Here is a 21054-nt window from a genome sequence, read left to right on the forward strand (position 1 = left end):
ATGTAAAAGAATAAAATGCGTTAGTGATAAGTAATGCCGCTTACTAGCTACTTAATTGAATTGGTATAGGATATGACAACTCAGTAATTATTTTGTCACATCCAGTTCCTTTACAGCGCTGTATAAAGCATGCTATAAAATTCTGTTTAGTAAACTACCATTTGTTGTACGTTACAACAATGGTTAAAAACTAGATTATCTTCCACTGCTTAAAATACTGGCATAAATCTCACTAAGATAGAGTTACAAAGCACAATTTGAATTTTCAAAATATTCGCCGGAAACCTTTCTATGGAACAGGAACAATAAACAAGTAAACAAAAAATACATGTTATTTTTTTAGTACTTATCTCTACCAAAAAGTTCATTGATATTTACATGTAATAAAAATAAAAAATTTGAAGATGCCGCACGTCCAGGACGGCTACTTTGTTTTCTTCATAATTCAAAGGTGGTTCAATGCAGTTTTTCTGACATTAACGTAACCAGTTATGCTTCACTTCTTGCGTTAGAACGCTTCCGACAGCCGCACTAGAGACCGTTTTTCTCTCCTCGTCTGATACAAGTTGTTCCTGTGTCGTCCTAACGGTCTGGTAGCAGTCCTGATTTGTTATGATGTCACCTCGTCATCATACGTGTGCCACGCCAACTGCGTCATAAGTACACCTCTCTGTACATTTTCTGTCCTAACTTTTTGAAAAGTGTAGAAATTTGTACCTCTTGCACCAATATTTATTTGCAATCGAGGGAAATTTCACAACTCTTGTCATCTATTTATGTTTTGTAGTGTTGTGTATAACAAAGCTGACGTTACTAGTAGTTAGAAATGAGCCTTTGAAATGTCGCTATAATTTTGAGTGCAAACATGTCAAAGTTCCCCACAGCTATATATTGGCAAGAAACTTCTGTTTCAATTCAAATTTTCACTTTTTAAGTCGGGAACGCATATAAAAATTGGTACGAGTGAATTTTGTTAAAGTTACTTTCCATCATCAGTAACCGTCTTCAACTAGCCGCCTAGTCATATTCAGAAGAACCTAAAGGCAATTATTGTGTCAAAAATCAGTGAGCACTCTATGAACTATTTTCTTCCAGAGGGCTGATCAAGGTCAGTGAAATAAAACCTTGGCAAGCCTAGAGTAGAAGGTAATTTTAAAAATTTTCAATGTTTTATTTTTTTTTTAATTTTTAAGTATTTTTGTAGGGCAATACTCATTGCTTAGTCAGCTAGATTAGAAAGCTAATTTCTGGGCTAAATTCAAAGCGAAATTTAACAAATCTATCTAACAGGCAGCACCCAAATAAAATTTATGCGGATTCGTAACCACTGATGCAAGTTGGATTTTACTCTGTATGACTCATACCAATATACCGCCTCAGTTCGACGTATGCATGTTAAAAGTTTGTCTACGAAATGAAACGAAAAACCATTTAAGAGATTTCTGTCCATTTCCTCAAAGATTCGTGGTTTGAGTAAGGTCCGGAGTCTTCATTGAACTAAAAGGATAAAGTCCATTACTATATTAACATTTTAATTTGTATTAATGTCGCTGTGTCTGAAAATAAACTCGTCGTCAAGGATCATTTTGGAATGATTAAAAATCTGGTAACATCTATTTTCCCGAAAACCAAATTAATAAAATTGAAATTCTGTTTAAGAGACTCAAACGACAGGCGCAAGTTCTCAAAGGATTGGTGTAATTAACTCGATTCTCAGACAGTCTGTTTCTTAAATGTAGCTGTGGTGTGTGCCACGTAAATCGAAATGTGTGAAGGACCATAACCGAAGTTGCAAGAAAGAAAGGTAAAAAAGGCATTACTTGCTAAACTTTCACGTCGTCTCTGGCATTTGCTTGATCGGGCTAACCCGATTTATCCCGCGGATAAATATCTGACCACGGGACCAGCAGAAACTGATACATTTGAGCTAAGTAACAAATAGAGCATTGTAGTTAATAGCTTCGGAACTATTTGATACCTGTAGGTCCTGCTGAGCGAACCTTGCCGAGCGATACGCCTGGCACTTTTCATTGCACACGTCCAACTAACAACTTAAGTTCCAATTAGTAGCATTGTCTTGTGAACATGGAATACGCGATTACGCTTTGCCTGCGTCTGCTTAGACACACTTTGTTGTTGTAGCTGGATTCTAATTCATGTATTTCAAGAAAAGGACGATGCAATTGCCATATGGGCTATTTACGAGACGATATCACAAGCAGATATAATGGATAATGTACCAATGGGTGAGGGACTTACAGCAACATGTAAAAAGAGATAGCAAGAAAATCATGGAGCTCCAGAAGTCTTTAACGGGCATATATACGTACACATATAATACCATTTATACACACGACTGGCAAAAAGCGTCATTATAGTCAATAGATTACAAAGTTAAAAATTCTCATGAACAGTATTGTACACCACCTAGAAACAGCACCGCACAGCTTGTGTGAGATTTACAATATATTTGATTGTATAATACGTGTACTGGAAGAATGAAAAGGTAGGAAAAATAAAAAGCTGGATGGAGACGAAATATCGATAAAAACCACGATAGCAGATCTGAACCAGCTTTAATTCTAGCATTTCTTATTGAATTCATTAATTGGAGTAACTTGCGAGAACCTAAAAAATCAATATATATCTCCAAAGGGAGAGAGACACGCATATGTGGTACATGGTTTTGCACTCTCGTATATCGCAACGTTTGATTGTATAAGCCCTTTGGGAAACCCTTTGACATAAAATCTTTGTTATAATAGACATCTACTAAAACTGCCTCATACGCGAAAATATACGCTTTTTTAATTAGCATAAGCACCTTTTATAATTAACATCTCAATGACCCCCTTCCGAAATCAGGTGAGCGGCACCACTAAAGAGAATCCGTTGTAAATGCCTACTTATTCTGGCCCTTATTTCATTCCTAGGACCTAAATACGGTGAAGGTTTTACTAGTCTTGTGGTAGAAACTATACAAAATTATATAGAAAGATAAAGTTCACTGCTGGCTCTGTCCCTATTCTTTTACAATAATTAGAATAGAAACCAGAACTAGCTTGCCGGACTTGTCCGGGAACGTCCAAAATGACCGACAACCGCCTTAATTTCCATCCGGTAAATAAAATCGTTAATGCTAGCTAAAATAGCTTCAACTCCTATTCCAAGTCCCCGTTACCCGTAGCATACATATAGCTTCTCAACAACGTATTATCTTCTCCTTACAGCTGATAACCTAAGGCTGCGCAGGTAACGTGAGTTGTTACAATACATGAAGGGTGCAACGACCCTCATCCTCGTTATTTAAACAATCTTACTCTCCAACAGGAAGGATGTGCCACCAACTAAATTTAGGTTGGCACCATTATATTAAACTACGGAGCTGCGTTCACGCAACAAACGATGAATTATTAGTTGGCGGTAACTCCAGATGCAACAGAATAATTGTAAACATTATTGCTATTCTTGTTCACACTGGTTGTGAGGCTAGCCACGGATCAAAAAATGGACAGGTGGCGCATCTATCTATACATATAAGTACACGCTCACGCAGTACGTTTTTATTAAATGTTGGTCATTGCTTTTTTCTGGCTGATTGAAATAGGTACCATTTAAAGTGACGAAAGCGCTTTGAGAAATCAAAACATTCCACTGAATGTTATACTTATATCAAAGATACATTACTTGAAGCTCTGCAGTTAACAACCTTAACCAATCTAAGGCCCTGATCTAAATAGTGATCTGTACGGCTCATGTTGCTTTATGTGTAAAAAATATACATCGATTTATATAATGAAATCGATTAATGTTACATTTAACACATTAGAAAAAAAAGTCATGCCTTACTTAAGACCTTAACTATGTTTGTTCACGCTCACCTGGATTCAAGCGAGGTTTTTCACACCTTTTATTGTAGCTGATAGATTTGTGTCTGTAGAAACATGTAAAATTAATTGTAGAATATTGAAAATTAGAGTTGATATTGACTGAATTAAGTTTTTTTGAGCTTTGCAAGGTATGTCCAGCCTAATGTAAAATTAATTGTATAGTATTGAAAATTAGAGTTGATATTGACTGAATTAAATTTTTTTGAACTTTGCAAGGTATGTCCAGCTTATTTTTTGCCAGGTAGATGAACCCAAATAGAGAATATTAACATGTCAGATATTATTCAGAATCTGGGAGAAAATGAGAGTAGTAGATATGTGGAAAAAATATCTATTTAAATCTCGGTAAATCTTTTGGCTATTTGACTTTTAACTGCGGTAAAATCTGATGGAACCATCATAAAATTTGGATCTTTGCTTTCTAGTGAAGCTTTTGGAAGGATACTGTAGCAACCAAACAAGAGGTATGAACAAAACAACTGAATTTTTTTTTCACCTTTAAAAAGACAAAATTTTTTTATAATATATGATGATGCCGCATAAATTAATTGCACCATTGTACTATTTGACTTTTATTATGCCCTATGTAATAACTAGTTATGCAATAATTACTCGGACTAAAGGATTTAGTTGAAATAAATGAAAGGGTACAGGTTGGTAACTTTTGCATGCTGTGAGATTTTGTGAGTGTGTGTGGAGATACAGGTGTGATACAGATGTGCCAGGCGCTGGGAACTTGGGTTATGGGTCCCTTTTTTTAGATACAGAAAAATATCAAGATACCTGGATATATTTACATTTGTATAAAGGATAGATCCTCTGACAGACAGATAGAAAAAAGTCCCTGGTTCTTCAATTTGCTGTATACTTGCCCACGACAGATCGCCGTTCAGTAATTTAATTTTACATATCTGTTTATTCCGTGATATCATGGAATCAATTTCGGAAAAAAACCCAAAATGAGACACCAACGTTAAGCGATTAAAAAATTCCATATTTTTTAAGTAAGCGCGCATGATTTCTGAGAAAACATAAGCATTTTATTAAGAGGTTGTAACTTCGCAGGTTCTCAGTGGAATATAATCAAGTAGGCTGTGCTCTTTTATACTGCTTCAAACCATGTAAAGTGAAAATAAGCTTGATTCTGCCCCTGCCTTGCAGATATTCTACTCCCATCTGGAATATTTAAAAATATATGTTCAAAAAGTGAAGGCTACAGAAATTATTGGCAAAACATAAGCTATAATAAACTGAAAAAAAACTGGCCTGGAAAATGAAATTCAAGTACATTAAAAACGCAAAAAAGGTTTAAATTAGAAACCGAAATATTCCAAACAGAAAACATCAGACAAAGATTAATCTAGTTCACGCGATACCATAACCTAGTCCTTGTACTACATATATTTGCCGCTAAAACCAATAATTTGCGCTCTCTGCATTGATATTCTTGTCACATTCTGATTATTTTCATGCAGCATTAGCGCTGGCTCGTTTTCGTCACTCAAGCACTTTCACCAATCTCTCTCGATTTCCTGATCTCATTTTTATAGGAGGCTGTTAAGAGAAATAAAAAAAGAGCCGTGTAGCGATACTAAATATAAATTACAAATATCATTATGTGTAATATGATAACATATCAAGATGGAGGACTACTTCAAGGAATTAATTTTTAGATACTTTCAGTCTTAATTTGCTCGCATTGGCGTCGAGAAACCTTTGATTTTTTTAAAGTCGCATGTCGCGTATTGTTGATTGTGCGCGACTAAACATGTCTATAAACAAGCGATTCTAGCAATCTTTGGCATTTTCTATTTGTACATTTTGTTCAGTCATTTATAAGGCATAAACTTGACACGTTTCTTGCCTAGATCGTAGTAAGTTCGCCTTCATGTTTTCATTATGTTCGAACTCCTTTGTAGCTGTTTTCTGTTCTATTAATTCACAAGTGGCGGAAATTCACAAGTGATTAGTGTTTATAGTGGAATATCTAAATTAGGATAGCAGAACAATTGGACTAAACTAATGGAATCGCTAAAACAACCTGACATGTCAACAGAGCAACGTAACCGAGTGATCAATAGACTGTACTAAAAAACAGAAGCGGAACAATAAGCTCTAACTGGAAAACGGGGGTAATAGAAAAAAAAATGTGATAGAATAATTGCAGAATCGAATTCCGATTTAGACCGAGTAGGTATAAATCTGCTTCAATTGAGAATAACAGCAAAACAGTATTAGGTAGCGCCCGACACGCATGCGCAGCACGGATTCCGTGCGAAGAATGCACAAATACGGTAACGACCTCTCTATCTTTTGCATTGATAGGCCAATGTTGTACCCTGTGGTATTATTTGTTAACATACAGCAACCGCACTGTTAATCAAGGTTATTAAATAACCAATGCTGTATTTTAAGACCTATTTTATTTCTTTAAAATAGGGCTCTTTAGTTAGCGGTAATCGTTCTTTCGTGCATTCGATTTACCTCAAAAATGGTAAGGCCTAGAAGAAGAGCAAGGACAAAAACTTCCGTGTAACTTGTGACGCGCCTCCAGGTAAAATTAGAGATTTTGTATATGTTAGTTTACTAGAAACACTAATTCCAATGCTCTTAACTGATGGGAGTTCGAAACTTTTCTCATTTGATGAATTTTCTAATTTTAAGTTGCTACTGTACCCGGCCTTTATCTCTAAAGCTGATACTTTCCAAATCATATGAGTTAATCGAGTGTTTTTGATTGTGGTTATTATTATTTTTACTGTATTTACTATTCAATATTCCTAGTGCTATCGTAGAACGTATGCAAACGTTTTCCAGTTTTAGTATCGTCATCAAAACACTAATAGCAAGACTAAATCTAACCAGCAGATCAAAGGTTTCCACTTCCATGCAGTTTTTAGACTTCACCGTTTTCAAAACACCTCAAAACTAATTCTACATTAAATTAAGCGAGGGCCAGGGAAAACATTAAGTATAGTGACTCATTTTTTAGTGTGACAAGCTTTCGTTACTTGATATTCAGTACACTCAGTAATATTTAAAAACCTATTGTAAAAGTGGCGTTCCATTTACCAGAAGAAGGGAAGCTTTTATTTTTATATTAGATCCGTCCACTGCCTATTAAAATGTAAAAAAAAGGTTGAAAATAAAACAGCTTAGAGCATTATGTACTTTAAATTTTTGAATTCGTGTAATTTTTATTATTTAAGACAAACATTTCTGAACAACGTAAACGTGTATTTTGCATAAATCATTCCTTGATATCATACATTATACAGAGGGGGAGGGCGTGCGAGATAAGTCAGCTAACAGTTACTTGTAATCAAGTAACTGTTAATGTACCAATAATAATTACCGAAATAATTTTAAATATTTTAAGTTTTGTGTCTGGTACTGCCTTCAAGTGCTGCTTCAAAATGCTGGCTTCTAACAACACGCAAAAAGGTCGTCGTCCTGTTTGGAGTCTTGACCATTAAGTTTTTATAGGTGAACGCATTAGCATTGCATTATGAGGATAATGCATGTACATAACACCTAGGCACATACACAGTATTCCTTGACATTTGTTATATAGATATTTGCTTACAAATAAAATATCCGTTTAATTCTCTCATTCCTTGCAATGTAACTGTTATGAAAAACGATAGTTCTATCAGGTGGTTCCATTTCTTTGAGTGCAAGCCGTACTTCTACACATGCTGTTGCGTTGCGAAATCATAATTTTTAAATCTTTTGCCAAAAATTAAATTAAAATTGTACACTTTTTATGATCCTCTTCTTATTTTAAATATTGTATTCAACAAGGTTTCGAAATTGTTAATATAAATTAAGAACATCCGAGAATAGGCAGCGCTTATGCTGCACCTTTAGCAATGAGGAAATTTTGTCATGTTTTTTCTGTTAGCAATTTTGATGAATCGGGTACCTGCTAATAGTAGGTAAGCACATAATTTGCAATAAGTAGAGGCAGTAAAAGAATTTGCACAAATAGAGTATGCTGACTTTTTTTAATGTTCTCTTTGGAGCATAACTTTTATAATTATATTACTTCTAGGACACTTAGTGGAAGGTGATGTTTTTTCAAGCTATCAGCAAAAATAGAGCAGTAATTCAGCCTGACAACAACGAATCGGAAGTAGAACAGAGTGTCAACACGGACTAGGTGAATAATATTGTTTTACATATTCTTGTAACATAGTGATATTTTTGTATATACAAATAGACACCTAAATAACATTAGATCGAGTGAATTTTAAAGACTTAAATGAAAAAGGGTCCGTTTTTCGTTTTGGAAAATAGAGCTTCCACGTCAGCACCTATATACAATGTATAGTAAAATTTTCCTATTTAATTTGTATGTCATGCTTGATAATACACGTGTGAGATTTATATTTATCGTTCACTGTTTTGACCGCTCAAAATATCTTTATCCCAATCACTGCAAAGGAAAGATGGACATATCCATTGTAACACTGGATAAGCACTTGCCTTCTTGTAGTGCGACGTTATCACCACTTTGGGGTTCATCACAGGGTTTTATTTAGCTTGCTACGTGATACACCAGCCCAACGCTGCGCATAACCTACCTTGTGTTGCTACATACAACCACTGTAATAATAAGAAGGGATGACACAACAAGTCTACACTTGAAAATGGATATATATATATATATATATACATATATAAACCGCTCGAATGATGTGCTCCTACAGACCTGGGAAACCGACGAAGCTAGCAGCTCGGTTTTTTATTTGGGTATAAAAAGTTCACTGCGATTCATGAAACGATATCTTTAATTTAGCCACTAGATTAGATATTTTATATAAAAAAAAAGTTATAGAGTATAGCGTGGGCTTATTCTAGCGGTATAATGGAAGGATAATATTTTTGCTAGTGAAATCGTTGTGCAGAAGCGCATACTGTGTCTCACCGTTAAAGGGAACCAGGAAGCAATACTAATAGTCAAGTTGATTCCCATTATTAGGGCTACCTGTGCTCAATATTATATTAATGAACGCGGAGCATAGTCTTTACCGATCTTTTTCTGAATAAACTCTTTAATGATTTGATGAAAAAGGCGCGGTCTTTCTACTAGGTGAAAGACGGGACTTAAAGCGCACTGGAATGAAGAACGCCGAACTTGATTTACATATATGAACTAGTATCCTCTTTTGTATAAGGATTTTGGATTTTTTTCGAGATTGCTTATTTATTATTATACTTCAAACGGTTCTAACTGTTCTATTTAAATATAATATGCACCTAATAGGTATACGGGGTTAATTGGGACAAAATTGGGTTTGCATATAAACTGCACCTAGACGAAAACAGACATTTTGATGCACATCTTGAATCTACTTATAGAAGCTACCTGACGGACGTGTCTCTCTTTGCTTTAATTAAGGCTTCGATTCGGAATCTGAACCATGATTTTTTAAATTCCCGCGACACAATGGATCTAGATGTAGACTGTTAAGTTGTTCTAAGTTAAAAATCCTGCCTTTAGCAAATACTGTGTTAATCTGCCATTTCGCTACAGCATGGAGAAACTATATTATATTTCAAACTTAACGATTTTATCTTCCTGAAATGTTCATATATTTATATGTTCGCTTTCAGTAATTCATATTTCTTTGGTGGCAAATGACTTTGGATTAAAATTAGAGAATGAACCAGCGATCATTTCAGTAATTGATTTTTGCACTAGTGGTTTACACGAAAGGTTTCTTCGTCAAAGAAGGGTCAAAGACAACCGTATAGTTGCTCTGTATTTGCCATGTCTGCTTTTTACCTATTTTGTAACGTAAGAAATGGACTTGAGATCCTTGCAATTTATCCTACACACGTGTTCCCAAAAAGCAGTTTTTAAATTCCAATTCGAAAGACCAGTACTGTTAGATATACTTTTGCGTCTTTCTAATAAGTTTTTCACTTTTTTCAGGTAGTTTATTGCTATAGATACTCCGCGTTATTTATGGGGTTATTTTTAAAGCACCTACAGAGGCTAGCATTCGGCAAGGAGATTTGAGTCATACATGTCGTACGTAAAGACATTGAATCATAGCTGATATTCACCCATACTATGAAAACGAACCTCTCGCCCTCGCCATCATGTGTTTTGGTTTCATTATCCGGATGAACGCATCCCCACTATGACTAACACCCAGCAAAGTATGTGTACCTAACACCTTGTAATTATAAATTAATCATATTGAGTACAGGATTCTGAGAATTAATAATGGTTACTTTTGGATATTACTAAATGTAAAAACGGCCATTCTATTAGCTTAAGAAATATATTGTATTACCTAGTAGTAATTACTTTATGAAAGTCAATTTATCCTATCACATTCGAAGCCCCACCTGTGGGATGTGCGTTCTACAATTTTTTTTATAAATATGGTGGTATAATAAATAAAATATAAACACGGTAGTTGATCGGTTTAGGTACATTTAAGTTTCGTTAATGTTCTGTATAAAATTCCAGTGTTTTCACAATAGAAGAATGGAAGAAAGTGTTGCAAATCAATGTGGCAGACCGAGTAACTTCCTTTAAATGCCGCATAAAGTTAGCTTTGCACTTCATATTTGCACAAAGGTTTTTAGCTAATGAATTAATATCTAAGTCAATGCTGGATTTAAAAAAGTAAGTGCCTTTTACATAAGTTAGTATTTTCGTGCACAAATCTGAGGCAACGATAATCGCGTTATAAGCAATTAGTACGCCGCCCTGCAGTTGCTAAGATGCTTTAAGCATGATACTTTCGACCACGACTCAGAATGCTGTGTTCTTCGTTTCACATCTGTATTACACTGTTGAGTTTGAAATTAGTCTCTCCATCAAATAAGTTTTTAGACAATTCCATAAAATTGGTACTCATAAAACAGTTTATCATGAAAGTGAAGTAGCACATGGTACAGAGGAACACTGAATATCCAATATTTGGAACATCGTCTTCCCTCATTAGTTTACCTTAGTTATTTTTTTAAATAAGCTTATTTCAAGTACTTTCAACACTCCAATATTTCATTTTGAACTGACTAACACCACACAGGCAGGGCAGTTATAATCATACTTGTATTAAAGTTGAAACACATTATTATTGACAGTCGAGCCACACATGCAAAAAATAATACTCTGTGATAGATACGTACTGCAGATAGAAAAACCATAAAAACACTGTCTTCTCAAAAGCTGTGCATGCCATGGTTTCTAAGCAAGTGAAAACATGTCAAACATTTTTTATAAACAGCTCTTTGGCGCACCTTGAAGATGTATAATTTCCACGTCGTTCACCTTTCACACCGATTGGCCTTTGCACGCAACTCCGTATATGTTGCATATGCGAAGACCTAATGACGCGTGTGAACGAAAAGGTAAACCATTCCTAAAATTACCATATTTTTTATAAAGTTTCACTTTTGTTCATGTAATTAACAATCAATATATTCCTTCTACTTTTTTTTTAAATATGGAATTGCCTGTGGTAGTTCAAGTCTGTAAAGCGCAATAACAAAAGATAAGCTGAGTGCTAGTTTTTACAAAACTTGGTTTGTTCCTGAAACTGCATATTTGGTTTAAACCTAATTTGTAGGTCAACTTGTAAGATTCAGTAATTTAGAGTCTACTAAATAATCGCTTTTACCTAATAACACCGTAGCCTGTACCCCTATATGTGGATATCTTCAAGTTCTGAAAAGTATTCAGTTCTTTAGTTTATTTTGATGTACTGGTGATATACAAATAAATGATATACAAGCAAACAAAGTCCTGTTTTTTTTGCATGGATCTTCATATATGATCAGGAGGGTAACTCTAGTCGTCAAAGGAGATTTTCTAGTTACGATCTGATAGATTACCTATTTACTCATACGCTTATAGGGCTGTTTGAAAATTCGAATGCCCTTGCAGCATATCAAATTAAAATATTTCAATATTTATATATATGATGAATAATTGTTATGCATTCCTATCCACTTTGAGTGCAATTAACTGTCATATTTTCATACGCTTCTGAGAGAATCTTCTTTTTTTAATATTCAAAGTTGAACTGTTAATACATAATTCAAAGTACCTCACACATAAAAAATCGGATTATAATATGCACAATCATATTGGAATTTTAATGACATATGGTATTGGAAATTGAGCACTATCGTAGTGACTTGACTATCTTCCGATAAGCTGGTGGCCCCTCTTGGCTTGTGATGCTAAATGCGTTGCAGTTTCCACCGCTTTTAAGATTTTAACACAAACTTTGATTATTTCTGTGGAAGAACCTAACCTACACAGTTGTGGTGATCGCATAGTCCATAGCATAGGAAGCCGCTATGACAACTTGTGCGTTATAACCGGCTTCTGATGCGTGCAGTTGCTGGTTAAGCATACGCCTGATTTATTCACGGTACTACCAATATCCATATCGTCGACGGACTAAACTATAAACACCCACGTACATTAGGTGACAAATATACGCAGCCACTTTCACTCAACATTTTTCGTATTATTCTTTTGGCGGACTAACTTCCCTTGAATGTCTCGAATTGGAACACAAAGAGATTGTCATTTTAATGGCTTATGTGATACCTTTGGATAAAAACCAGGTTAGTTACTGTCTAGCGCAATGACTCGCACCTATAAAAACTAATAAGCGGATTATTTTATAATAAACTGCATATTGACTTCTTTCCGCTGGCGTTCATCGTTATTAGTGATATAACATAAAAGGCATACATCATAATTATCGTACTATATCATTCTCTTAGGGCGTTATGTTGTTCGCGTATCCGTAATATATATGTATATAAATGCATGAACTTGTATTACTCTTCTATAAACTTTTGTCGCCAATTATATCGAGCAGATTAATCATTTATAATTGTAAAATTCAACTTAGAAAATAATATAAAGGCTCATTTATAATAAGTAAATTTAAAAATATTCAAAACGTATTCAGAGGTTCCCGTACTCTTGATGTTAAAAAAGCTTGTCTTTTATCTTATGTTTATCTTCAAATCATATGCAGTATTTTTGTAATTTTGATTAATGTATGACCATTGATTTCTCCTAGAATATCATACACCACTGAACTTTCGCTATTCCTTTGAAAGACAGCCTTTGAAATCCGTATCGAAGCTTGTACCTGAAGCTTTTTAGAAAAAAATTATATTACGTCTTGCTTAGTAGTTAAATCTCAAACAAACACATTCTAGCTAACTTTGGCTTTCGAAAACTAGTCAATACATTCTCAAATCTTTGAAAATCTTGTTTACTTTAGAAATGCTTTTCAAGCAAGTTAAACTAATAGTGATGAATATGTGAATTCTTATATGTTTGAAATTGAAAATAGTAAGGGTGACCGAAAATCTGACAGAAAGCTCTATAAAAAAATGCAAAATTAAAAAAAACCTCGACTAACTAGAGAAATATTGATTCTAGAAAAAATAAAGCGTTTTTTTTTGCTCAAAATTGGGAGATTTATTGAATGATATGTATTTCGGAATATCGAAGGTGGATACTCCGAAAAACATAATTGTTATAGCAAATCTGAATTTGCCGGCGTGTAGGTTTTTATACTTTTCCTTTAAACCTTACTGTGTTCAAGAAAGATAAAAAGTTGGTTATATAATTACTCTCAAGTATTCCCGTTAATTCCCTGCCCAGCATTGCACTCCGGAATTAATCACTGTTACGATCAACGTTAAATAGTTTTTTAAAAGTCGAGTTTATGATGCCCCTTTATAGACTCAAGCTAGATCGTTAAATATGGTGTAAAGAAAAGTAACATTTAATAATTTCGGATTGTTTATGAGAACTGAAGAAAAAATGCAAGTGTAATGAATTACATCGACATGTACAAGGAAGGTACGTGATGTAGATTGTAGTAGCATTGTATATGCGTACTATATAAGGTGCGCCGATCACGGAACGAAAGCTATACAAAATGCGATTATATATTCTTTGCCATACGTCTACATACATTCTAATCATTATGCATGTTTTCTTCTGATTTGATATATTTCCCCCCCCCCCCCCATTTGTGTAACTGTTCACAGTGATTATTAATTATTATTATGATTATTATCTAATTTCTATTGAAAAAACCCGGCTTTAGCTATGTTTTTTTAGGATTTCCATATAACAAGTCAGTATCCTACATATAGTCATCCAAAGCGCTTGGTCGTCTCTTCGCGGTTGATGAATGGTTTCTTCACAATTTTTTACAATTTGAAACTATTTATGTTTTCAAGCCAAATAAGCCAGCAGAACCTTTTTTTTTGATATTCATCCTATTGATTACTTTGTTCATTACTGAGTCGTCACCACACGTTGTGACTTAGTGCTAACGTAGTAGAGTTCATTTTATAATCAATATATTTCCGACCCTGTTAAAACACACTTTTATCAATTTGAGCAATTGTGTTTTGATGTACAGTGTCGCTACAATCTATGTTTTAGAACATCTCATAGAAACGCGCACTACAACGACTAATTAGTCAACATTATTGAAATGCTCATGTAGTTGACCGTGACACCTTTCTCAATCCTGAAAGCCTTTCATGTCCTTCTAATTTTAATTTAAAGCCCTCTAATCTAAGGGTCAAGGTCATAGTCAGTGTATAGATATCATGACCAGAAACCCTGGTGATGCTTCGCACGTCAGTATTTAGGAACTAGACCTCTCGTCTAATAACGTTAACTCACTGCCCATTAATGTCTAATTTTTCGAATTCAAATCAAAGGAAGTGAGAATTGACATAAACACTGCCGCTTGTTGCGGGGATAAAGTGCGCCTCGAAATTACGTGGAACAATGGTTTAGTCTGTGAAACTGTAGCATACAGACAGCTGGTTCAGCTTTTTTGTGTTCACTACGCCGGTGCCTTTACCTCTGACCCATTTAAGTCAGCAAGCAATATTCCTGCACATTTAATTATTTTAGCTCTCAAGATAGCGTTTATACATTTTTTGACACATTGATTTCTGGAAAACTTTAAGTAGACGATATTCACAAATAAAGTTATTTGTGTAGTAAAGCGATAGATGTTACTTAATTTATCCGAAATATATTATAGAAGTAACTAAGCGTATTGGTATTGACGCATTTACTTGATAGGATTATGAGAAGTACACGTATGACCACATTCTTAGGATATCGGAAAATTGAGAAATGCGGCCTGGGAGTCATACATACGATAATTTTTGCAGAAAATATGATTAAGGATAGTGTCAACATAATTTATTCAGACACAGTGCTTCAAGACTTTCACTTCAACGTTATCTTTGCTCAGAATAGCTTTGATCTCTAGAACGTTTAATTAAAACCAATACGTTTTTTTCCAATAAAAAAGTTTGGTTTATAGTTTTGAAATGAAATGCCGGAAACAAAATCTGTTCTGCAGTACGCCGGAATTGTCTACATAGAGCGCGTTACTTGGAATCATGTATTTTATATATATCTTACTTTTACATATAGCTTTACGAAACTCTTGTTTTACCGAAATAATTTTGTTTTTCTTATGACGTTCATACCTACAAAAACATATTGATCTAACTGATTCTTCACATGTTGGATTTATAAGATGTGTGTCGGCAGTATAGACACAAGCTCGAAACATCTAAGCTCAAGCTTATATTATGACTCTATGGTGAAGTTGATTTCCAAATGTTGTATTGTGCACATTGTTTGCGAGTCAATTTTTAGGCATGGCAAGGTTAAAAATGAGTTTGGTTAGAAGACGGCTAAACGACTAAGGTTTAAATTAATATTTTGATCAGGCTAATAAAATCTTTTTTACGATTTGTGAAATCGGTTTTCGCAAACTGTAGTTTGCTAACTTTTTAAATGAGTTTGGTTTACAACATTATAAATAATAACAGAAAAATTGCGAATTTAAAAAATGCTTTACATAATTATATGCCGTGGACCATAGTAAGTAATTATTAGAAAATTAGCTAAAAGGCATTTTTTACATCATTCATTTTCAATATTTTTCATCAGTTTCAATCATTTTCAAATAAAGATGATAAAATTACTTTAATTTGAGTCGAGTAGTTGATAAGTCTACAAATATCTTAGTTTTTTTTCGGACCAAAAAAGACCAAAGTAAAATGACACGTAAATTTTGCAGTAGTTTCTTTTAAGAACACGTACCTTACAAGAACACGCTAACGTATATATATGCATATTACAGCTGTCTTACCTTGCATATTGCTACGACGCCTGAGGTTTTTAATTGAAGAAATACAAAATATTTTTTAAATGAATTCAAAACCCTTCCATGCAGAGAGCTTCCTTAAATGTAAAGTTCGTACCGTTATCATAATGGTAGTCTATGGTATTTTTAACAAAGCATAACCTTTCTCATAATCACTCAGAAGTACTTGTCGAGTAGTGTGCTACTTATTATTTTTCGTCGCCTTTGCTTGTGTACCTTCAATATTTACGCAAGTTTATAATATTGTACATTATCTCCACGATAAAGCACTCTCGATATAGTGGTCCACATATATTTGCTTTTTTTTTTCTACAATATTTTACATGATATATATATATATTTTTTTTTATATTAAAAGTAAGTTTAGTTAAAACGGATGATACGCTGACGGAGCAAAGTTGGAGCTACTACAGCTCGTAGGTGCGATCAAACATCTCGGTCAAATCCAGTATTTCTCTTTCTATGCAAGAACCCTGACTTGATAAACAGTGGTTTCTACTTTAATCATTGCTTTAATTATTCATTCCTTCACTTAATTCACAATAGGCTTTTTTTGGAATAAAAGCCAACGAGCCATTATTATAAACTTGATTGGAGAGCAGTATTCAAGACCTTTTTTAATAATTTTCTTTGTCCATTATGCGTCACTGGTCGCAGTCATATGAAAAGAGCCGATTTATTTTAATTGACCGCTGAAGTTGACCATTTAGTCAAGCACGCTGCTCTAAATGACAATAGTCAAGTTAACGAGGCATCCGAACTTCAAGATCTTGAATTATTTTCCGGCACACAGATGAATTCAGTTTCATCTGACACGCCTGGAGTATTTTTAGCCTCATCTAACAAAAGACGTGGTTTTCGGTTTGTACATCCGTACTCAGTGGTTTTACTGTTCGTAAAATCTTCGTACTTAACGAAATCCTCCTTTTTTGAAAAGTTAATTTGAAAACTATCAATGATTCACACACGCGACATACCTCACTGACATTCTACTAAATAATTCTCACAAATCGTATTTATCCAAACACAATGCGAACGGATAGTAATCTGTATCTATCTAAAGAAAGAGATTATAAAATCAATCGTGCATTAAATATAGGCATTTGTAGTGCGATCTCGAGTAACTGACTGTTAGAAAAATATGAAGATTTACCAAGAAATCCACTTAATTGTAATTTATCATTTCCATGAATGTCATACTCTTCCATACTAGGCTGGCGGTCGTACCTGCTTTTATATGCTGCCGTCTATATGACTGATGACATCGTCCTTAGTAAATAATCTCGAGTGATATTTGTTGCTTAGTTTTGAAAGTACAAAATCTAGCTAGTTTCCAATTAGCTATAACATTAGCTATGACTTGGATCTTCTAAAGGCAATTCTAATACATCGTAGATGCGTTTTAAAACTCCACAGATCGAGCAGTCCAGTCAGTCTTGATGCGGCAGATACTTGGCCAAGATCGTAAGTAAGCTAACTATCTTGGCCAGTTGTTTCTTCAAACTCTAATACTTCCATTCTTACGTATGTTTCATTACCTGTTCTTTTGTCTACGAGTTAGGGGTGTTCCCGAGCAAGCACCGTCATGCTTTTATAAACAGCTCCTTGAACAGGTATGTACGTATGCTGTAGTGCTTTAAAACGAAGCATCTTCTAGGCTTATCAAGGTTATGTCAGCACTCCACGCCGACGTTACTAGGCCTTTTTTGAATTATCTAGATCTGTCCACACATCAAGCTCTTTTAACAAGCATCGGTTTTCATTGTTTTGCAGCTCTATATATTCTGACCCTTGTTGTTTGATAGACAAATCAGTGTACATATCTGTCATAAACAAAAATACATCTGATCTCCGCTGCCACCAGTCGTCTAGCAATCCTCTCAAAAAACTACCTTAATACAATCATGACAACATATTAAGTATTCTTAGCTATTTTTTATCCATTGTATCCAAAGGGTAAAAATACATTTACAGTATATTATCTGTCTTAATTGATAACTTAACGTATGATTAGGCTTTACATAAACCTATCATATAATTTTTAGTAGATGCTCTGCTCTTCAAATTGATGCTGCTTCTGGATCTGTTTGAAGGTTTATTTGAATTCTGAGTAACTAAATTGAGAATCTACCTTAGAAGTACTTCATTGTATACTTTATGGAAAAAATTAGTCTACACAGACACTTACTCCAGCTTTAGCTGATCGAAGGCCTAATAATTATCATATATATGTGATTCCGGTTCTCTTTAATTTGTCTCAACACATTTCTTTGTCACTGTAAACTGCAAGGAATATGCTGACGTCAAAAAAAATTATATCGATCTTGCTATACACTATTGTCTAGCTCTACAAATCATCTCACAAACTATAGTGTTTCTCTTATTCAAGTGTTGCGCAAGTGAATATTTATATGACGAATATCTTACTTCGATGTAATTTTGGTAATTAAATTGTTTAAAAATGCATGATGTCTTGTGTAATGATTTCTAATCTACATTTATCTAAATGGACGACGCTTTACTGTTTCGACCGCCGTGCTTTTATTACTATACTGGAATATTTGTATAGATATTCTAACATGCACATAATATGGGGCTCAGTCAAACTCTACATAACAGAATTTCGAAAATAATATCAGTCCGAAAGCATTATTTGGATACTGAGAGATTAATTGTTAATTAACAAATTAAACAAGACATTATAATTAAGGATGATCGAAGCTCAAAATATGCTGAACTAAGCAACCGGTTTAGTGTTCGGAGTGGTTTTATTCAGATAAGGTTATGTATATATACTGGTTATTCAAATAAAACTACCTAAAAGTTCCATGAGTTTGATTGAAGAGAGGTGTGAAAACTGCTTTCCTATGTTTGCTAGTAATAGAATATGTGAGGATGTTTCTCCTGGAGTAACGTTTTTGAACTGTTGTGGAAAAGAAGGCACTTAGTGAGACAGGTATTTGGTCCCCCACCCCCTGGCTAGAATCACTGCTGTGGCATAGGTTTGGCATGTTCTTTTCTCATGCATATCTCCTAAGCGCCCACTCAGAGTACTCTATTTTTAAGCTAAGATGTTCGTGAATTCCCTGTCCGCTCCTGATTTACCTTTGACACAATGCCACACGTTTTCCATCGTATTCAGCTTCGGTGATTTTCTAAGCAATGGCAGGGATTCAATATCATTTGCAGTAAACACCCTGTTGCCGTATAATATAATAACGTGTCGTGCACGGTCATATAATACAAACCCGGATTCATTTTCGTATCTGAAGTATTTTTGCCTAAATTACCTCATCTTACTGTAATTTTAATCCAGTTGACGAAATGTAGGGTTCCCGCAACATGGGTGACACCATATTTCCCATACGCAACACTATAATTTCCCTTGGATATGTGACTTGCCGAATTATACAAACCTTGTAAAGTTTTTCACCAAAATGCTTGTAGACGTGTTGCCCAAAATTTTAAAATGTACTACCAAAATAAACCGTTTTCAAGCTTTTAATTATTTAACTTTTGAACAACTTAGTCTATTCAAAATAATCTGTGGTCACAACGATGTTCTTATCATCGAAGAGCTGAGAGTAACGTTAATTCCCATACTTCACCTATAATCATTTATGTCTCTTCATAAACGGCACAAACGGAGTCAAATACCTGATTTATGCATAATTGTTCAAAGTCTTAGCACCATACATCTCAGTGAGTGGCTGTTCTTTCAGAATTGTCTAAAAACGTATGCAGATATTTGATTTGGGTGCAAGATGTCTTCGGTCAAACTCGACTGTGACTATATATATATATATATATAGAGAGAGAGAGAGAGAGGGAAAGTATGTGGACATTTTGAAAATTTTCATTTCACATATCTTCAACACCGAGAGATACCCAACATTTTTCCGTAGAGAGCGGGAACAGCTGTGCAATGCATTTGCAACACCATTTTTATATTTCTATGGTACTGTTATAGCACTAGTGTAGCTGCAAGAACGACCTGCCGCCGATTGTTTGCTTCGATAATAGCGTGGTTCCAAAATTTTTTATTTACCTTTGCTGATTTTCTTCCAGTATGTATTCCAGTACTGCTTGATGATTCAACAAGATACATGGGAAAGGAAATAGGCGTTGACTACAATTAGAAATTTAGGGGAGACCCTTAACGCTTGTCGCATGAGACTTCACGGATCTTTCTATGTTCGAAGATTCAATGGCTTGTGGATACAAATAATTTGTGTAGATGTCTTGTCCCGAATACCGTTTACTTTGTACTTCAAGCTCCGTTGAAATAAGACAGCTCTTCACTGTAGGACATTGCACAGAGCATGCTCGACGATCCAGAGAGAAGCAAAGTTGGACGGCGGACGAGGATTTCACGAATAAGCCTGGTTTACACATTCATGAGTTTTGGATCTAAAAGGAACGCGACAGAGATTCACCAAACACATAAAAGATATTCGAGAAGTACAATCCGGAATTGTCGGTTAGTTGCATTAAAACGTTAAATGCTAATCAGTCGCGCTTTCATTACAAATAATGTATACCCCGTAATACACTACACTTCTTGTATGTTTTCGAAATTTCTCTTTCTCTGTTTACTGCCTTCTGTCATCATTCTGTCTGTAATCGATGAGAACTGGCAAAACTTAATTTTAAAAAATTCTACAGTGCCGTTTTGCTTTGAATCATCGCGTATTGATGAATAAAGGAAAAGTTAACTAATGTCTTCATGTTGGTACCACTTTTGTTAATCACGCTTTCCGGACGAATTTTTAAATATGTTGAAAACGCGCATGTGAAACTTATCTATGTGCACTTTCCATTCAAGTCTATGACTTCGTTCACTGCTTCATTCTGTATTACACCTTGACCTTTTACATTCCAATAATGATGATTGAAGATAGAAGACAAGAAATAGAAAGGGAACATCGTTGACTAAATTGTTTAAT

At 34.6% G+C, this 21054-nt stretch overlaps 1 protein-coding gene across 12 annotated transcripts in view; it reads left to right on the forward strand.

The window, feature by feature from the left end:
* LOC147757130 (calcium uptake protein 3, mitochondrial-like) overlaps positions 1 to 21054 on the forward strand; it is a 229805-nt gene that overhangs the window by 156484 nt on the left and 52267 nt on the right. For 3 of the 12 annotated variants that reach the window (XR_015325265.1, XR_015325268.1, XR_015325271.1), the window contains one exon: positions 20177 to 20588. The exons of 7 other annotated variants lie outside the window; for them this stretch is intronic. The gene's annotated coding sequence lies outside the window, so the exon portion shown is untranslated. Of the gene's footprint in view, positions 1 to 9831; positions 10062 to 20176; positions 20589 to 21054 lie in introns of all 12 variants that reach the window. 2 more of the 12 variants (XR_015325263.1, XR_015325269.1) reach the window with 1 other exon arrangement.

Source organism: Varroa destructor, unplaced genomic scaffold (assembly GCF_002443255.2).
Source record: "Varroa destructor unplaced genomic scaffold, Vdes_3.0 BEIS01000003.1, whole genome shotgun sequence".
Classification (NCBI taxonomy): Eukaryota; Metazoa; Arthropoda; class Arachnida; order Mesostigmata; family Varroidae; genus Varroa; species Varroa destructor.